This window comes from Chinchilla lanigera, unplaced genomic scaffold (assembly GCF_000276665.1).
Source record: "Chinchilla lanigera isolate Chin_1 unplaced genomic scaffold, ChiLan1.0 scaffold00051, whole genome shotgun sequence".
Taxonomy (NCBI): Eukaryota; Metazoa; Chordata; class Mammalia; order Rodentia; family Chinchillidae; genus Chinchilla; species Chinchilla lanigera.
In genome coordinates this window covers 3,569,545-3,575,020 of record NW_004955452.1, presented here as the reverse complement: position 1 = coordinate 3,575,020, position 5,476 = coordinate 3,569,545, and the positions used below count along the sequence as shown (strand labels likewise).

General features: G+C 56.2%; 1 long non-coding RNA gene across 2 annotated transcripts in view; it reads right to left on the bottom strand.

Moving 5' to 3' along the window:
• The window catches only part of LOC102017530, a 29,131-nt gene extending 25,185 nt beyond the window's left edge, over window positions 1–3,946 (bottom strand). For both annotated transcript variants that reach the window (XR_262646.2, XR_001236010.1), the window contains exon 1: window positions 3,837–3,946. This is a non-coding gene — a long non-coding RNA (uncharacterized LOC102017530). The remainder of the gene's footprint in view (window positions 1–3,836) is intronic.
• Between the last annotated feature and the right edge of the window lie 1,530 nt (window positions 3,947–5,476).

Here is a 5,476-nt window from a genome sequence, read left to right as displayed (position 1 = left end):
TAAATAATTTATATTTATAGAGACTGGGTAATTTATAAATAGAAAAGTGTATTTTCTCACAGTTCTGGAGGGTGGGGAGCCCAAGATCAAGGCCCGGGCTGAGTCAATGTCCAGTGAGGTCCTGGTCTCACCTTGTTGCTGAGCCCTGCAGAGGAGCGGGATGCCGAGTCCTCAGTGGTGGAAGAGGTGGTGGCAAAGGGCCTAGCTGGTTCCCACCAGCCCTTTAAAGGCCACTAATGCCATCCACGAAACTGGAGCCCTCGTGGCCTAATCACCTCCTAAAGGCCCACCATTAATACCGTCGAATCGAGGATTAGGCTTCAGTGTGGAGTTTAGAAGGGATACACCCAAATCTGCTGCCTAAACTCAGCACTTGCGGGCACACAGATGGCAGGCTTTACTGTCCCAAGATCACAGCCACCTCAAGGCCAGAGAGGTCAGCCAGATCCAAAGCAGCCGCTCCCCGACTCCTTCGCCTACACCTGCACTATGGGCGGGGCCTCGCGCACTGTGGAGCCGCCCAGACCTGGGCTTCAGCTCTAGAGCAGCGCGCAGCCTTGATCAGGTGACTGCCCGTCCCGAGCCTCAGTCCCCACACCTGGGCAAGGGGGTGTTAAGAGCACGAGCTCAGACGACGCCGTGAGACTGTGACACGGTAAGCAGCAAAGCTCTTGGCACACGGTGTTGCTGCGGAAATGGAAAGCCGGGCCTCGGCGTCTCTCCGGGACGGGCTGTGTGTGCCACCTGGTCACACGCTGAGCACCGCCAGTGCGCCGCTCACTCCGGCTTTTCCAAGGCTGACTCCTGGGTCGCTCTCCCCTTCGGCTCAGCCCCAAACCTGCGCCTGTCTGGTTCTGTCTGGCTGCAGTCTGTGAGCCCTCCCTCCTTCCCCACTGCCTCCTGTGGAATCCAGTTCTGGGTGTTTGTAGGCCATGACTCCCTGGGAGGGTGGAATTTTCCAAACTCCAGGCCCCGGAGGCCAGCCTCAACTGACCTCTCCACACCTGGGCTCTGGAGCCTGGGCCCTCCAGTCCCTCCCACCACCATGGTAGTAAGAGCTCTAAAATCCAGCTGCAGGTGTTCCTCCCCTCCTCAACAACCCTCAAGGGCTCCCTATCACTCTCAGGATCAAGTCCATTAGACACCCTTTACCATCTGGTTCCAGTTTTGGCTCTGTGTCTCCACTCACGCTGCCATGCTCCTGGCCCCTCCCATCTTTACACACACACACACACACACACACACACACACACACACAGAGTGCTTGGCCTGGTATAGTCTCCTCTGTAGCTCAGCTCAGGTGGCAGTGTCTGTGACACCTTCCCCGATGACCCGCTCAGCACTGCCTTGTAGCCTCTCTAGAAGAATGAGCTGCCCCCTCCGCCAGGCCGCCAGCGCGCTTGGCAGGCGCTCAGCATCGGCATCTGGCACTTGCATTACAGTCAGGTGTTTGTGTCTGGCCTTCCCATCTCAGATCACACCCTTCCTCCCATCCTCAGACCCTGCTTTATCTTTCTTCAGAGCCACTTGTAGTTTATGACCTGTTCCCTCCATTACGACAGTAAATCCCACGAGGACAGGGATGGTATTTTATTCACCTGTCTGTATCCCTGATGCCATCAAATAAAGCTGGGCACTATAGAGACCACTCAATAAATATTTGTTGAAAAAATGAATGAATGAGTGGCTGGCTGACTGAGTAATGGATGGATGAATAGATGGGTGAGTGGATAGGTAGGTGGATGAGTGGATGGATGAGTGGGTGGGTGGATGGATGGATGGATGGATGGATGGATGGATGGATGGATGAGTGGATGAATGAGTGGGCGGATGGATGGATGGATGAGTGGGTGGATGGATGGATGGATGGATGGATGGATGGATGAGTGGATGGATGGATGGATGAGTGGGCAGATGGATGGATGAGTGGGCGGGTGGATGGATGGATGAGTGGGCAGATGGATGGATGGATGATGGATAGATGAGTGGATGGATGAGTGGATGGATGAGTGGATGGATGAGTGGATGGATGAGTGGATGGATGCATGGATGGATGCATGAGTGCATTAGCCAAGTGATCAGGGTCCCAGAAAACTCAGTAAGAACCAGGGTACAGGACGGCCTGGGAGAAGATAGGGTGACTTGGGGAGGACATTAGTTGGGTGGAGGGCCCAGAGCAGAGGCAGTGATGTCCAGGTGGAGAAAACTCCTTGTGGGAGACCCTGGGTGGATCAGGAAAGGCCTGGGAGCAGGAGAACTGAGGTCAAGTTTTGGCTCTTCTCCTTTGCTGAACACTCAAGAGAGTGCCTTCACCTCTCTAGGCTGTTTCTACATGAATAAAACTAGGCCCATGTAGTAACCATGTCACTGTGCACCGTGACAGATCAGGATGATAGGGGTACAAGGCTTTTGGGAGCAGCCTGTTGGGGGACAGTGGGGGAGAGAGCACTGCCCCCTGCCTTGGGCTTGTCCTCACTGCCTGCAGGGTCAGGCCCAGTGTACATGTGACCAGCTTCCAGCCAGGGCCAGGTACATGTGAGACACACTAAGGTCACCCACGCTCTTCTACTGTAGCATCACCTCACCGGCCCCTGACTATGACACCTGCCACAGCCAGGATACCCGGTCCACGGGTCCAAGTCCTTTGTTTTACAGGTGGGAAGCTGAGCCCAGAAAGCTGGAAGGACTTGGCCAAGGACATAGAGCAGATGGCTTCAAAGTCAGTTCCAGAGCACAGTTCTCTGCCTTCCCTCCCCAGGCTCTCTGCTCTACCCCGACACGTGGCTGAGCCTTGTGACCAGGTACAAGCCTGATCTTCGATGTCATGGCTTCTTCCATGCACCAGACACTGCGCTGGGACCTTTGCACAACATGCTGTACTAAATCCTCACTGTGGCCTCAGCAGACCTGCTTCACAAATAAAAAAATCGAGGCTCCGGGTCAGGGATATAGCTCAGCGGCATAAGCGCCTACCTGGCAAGTGCAAGGTCCTGAGTTCGATTCCCTGTACCAATAAATAAATACATAGAAATTGAGGCTCCGAGAGGACTAGTGATTTGTCCTAGGTAACAAAGCCAAGTGAAAGGCAGTCCAGGATTCAAGTTGACACCTTCGATCTCAGAAGCTTTACTCACCGTGGCCTGACTATTTGGGAAGAAGCAGGCACCATAATAAATGCCTGTCACGGAAGGGAATCAGTGCCTTTCTGATGCAGTCTGAGGCCCAGCAGTTGCTAAGTTGCCTCCCTTACACCTCACAATGGTCTCCAAGACGCTCCACACTGTTATCCCCATTTCACTGATGAGCAAACGGAGGCCAACGGAAATTTCCCTGCCAATGTCACCCACAACCTGTCTGTCGCCAGAGCCCTGGGACAAGCCCTGTTTCTCTGAAGTCCTGTCCTAACACGGTTCACTCAGTCAGTGAACATTTACTGCATCCCTACTATGTGCTAAGCCCTGTCCTAGACACATGGGGGTGCAAGAAACAGGATATGCCTCTGCTCCCACCTCTAGTCAACAAAGAAGTGGGTATGAGGCATGTGGGGATTCTGTCCCCCTGTCTGTTGGTGACAGTGACTAGGGATGGGGGTTGGCGCTGGCCCAGCCCTTCCCCCATCAAAGTGCTCTTGGAAGAGGCCGAGGGAGGGAGGCTGGGACAGCTCGGGCTCCAGGGCTGCCATGTCCTCTCCACCTGGCTCTGACTCACTGCCCACACCTGGCAGGGCCTCAGGCAGCCAGGCTGGAAATAGACAGGGGGGAACGGAGGCTGCACCTGCACGCTTGGCCACTGCCCCTCCCCCGCCAGGACCAGGAGCGTCATCGAGGGAAGCCCACCTGAGGTCCCAGGGCGTGGGAATGTGCTGGGTGCGGAAGTCCCGCCTGCTGGAAGGTGTCCTGGGAGCAGGAGGGTCACAGCAGGAGGGTTACCAGTCCGGATGGCTTCCCCTCCCACACTGCCGAGGTGGAGCCCGGTGCTTGCTTTGCATGTCTTACTCACTGCAGTGAACGCACCCCTCCCAGGAAGTCGGACTGTGATTAAGCCCATTTAACAGATGAGGAACTAGAGATTCAGAGAAGCCATGCCACTTGCCCAAGACCACACAGCCCCTATATTAGGCAACATGGGTCTGCGGCAAGCTCCCCACCCAATCCCAGCTCAAAAGGCTCATTCCAGGTCACAGGTGCAGCTTCCCCACCCACATCACTTTCCCTCTTTGTCAGGGTAAGTTCTCTCTCTCAACCTGGAAAGTGGAAATCACACTAGTATCCTTCTCTTTTCCTCCCTACCTGTCTCAACCCTGTCCAGCCTACAGCCCAAGTCTGATCAAGGTAGCTCCCTGTCTAAAACCTGCCAAGGCTCCCCACTGCCCTCAAGGTAAAGTGTCTTCCAAACTCCTCACAAACTTGTTCCTGCCCGCTTCTCCAGCCCCGTCACTCGCAGATCTCTGCCAGGACAAGTCAGGACAGCTCTCCGGCCTTCCCTTCCTGGTGGGGACGATGACAGCTCACAGCAAAGAGGCAGAGGGAGGCTGATGCATGTAGAGCGCCTGGCAGGGTGCTTGGCGGTGGCTGGTGCTCAGGGACCCTTCCTGCCTCCTCCCAGCTATGAGCAGAGGCACAGAGTAGCAGTGTGTGCACCATCTCTGTTTCGGCCAGGCTGGGGTAGAGGTTTTGTGGTGGCCTGGCCCAGGGGCCCTTGGTGTGACAGAGATTCATCCTGTTAAGAAATTCTGAAAAGCTGCAGGGCAGCGGTGACTGGAACTAGGGCCAGGGGGAAGTGGGGGAGCAAACGAAACCAACTTTCACAGCAGGATCATTTTTGATCTTAACCGCGAGCTCCAGGGTAGCAGGCCCACTCTACAGAAAGGGAAACTGAGGCCAGAAGGTAGGGGTCCACCAAGAATATCGCAACGGGGCCCAGTCGGAACCAGCTCTGCCAGGCTCCCAAGGCCATGCTCCTTCCTGTCCTGCACCCAGCACGCCCAAGCTTGGAGGACACAAGGACAGCATTTGCTCAGGAGAGGAGGCACTGACATACTGCAGCGGGCAGAGGGTGCGGGGCCGAGACAGGATGGGTCCAGGCTTTAGAACCAAGACAGATGTGAGAGAGAAGCGACAGTGACTAGCTGGGGTGAGGTCACTCAGATGAGCAGAGAACCTGCCTTGATTCTCAGAGACTTTGGAGTCCAAATGCTTCCTCCGCTGTCCCGGCTTCCCATAACGGGAAACTGAGGACCCTCGCCTTGGCCAGGCCTCCAAGTGCAGAGCGCAGTGCATGGCTGGAGGGGGACTTCGGGGAGAAGGGAGGAGGCCCAAGCTGGTAACGGCCACCACCTGTGGCCCCTCGGCCCCGCGCCCCACCCCACGCCTGCCCCCGCTGCCTGCCTTACAGGTGGGAGTGACTCAGGCTGGGGTTCGCGCTGGTGGCCCTGGCCGCTAGGCCGCAGCGGAGCTCTGGGCCTCACAGCTGTGAT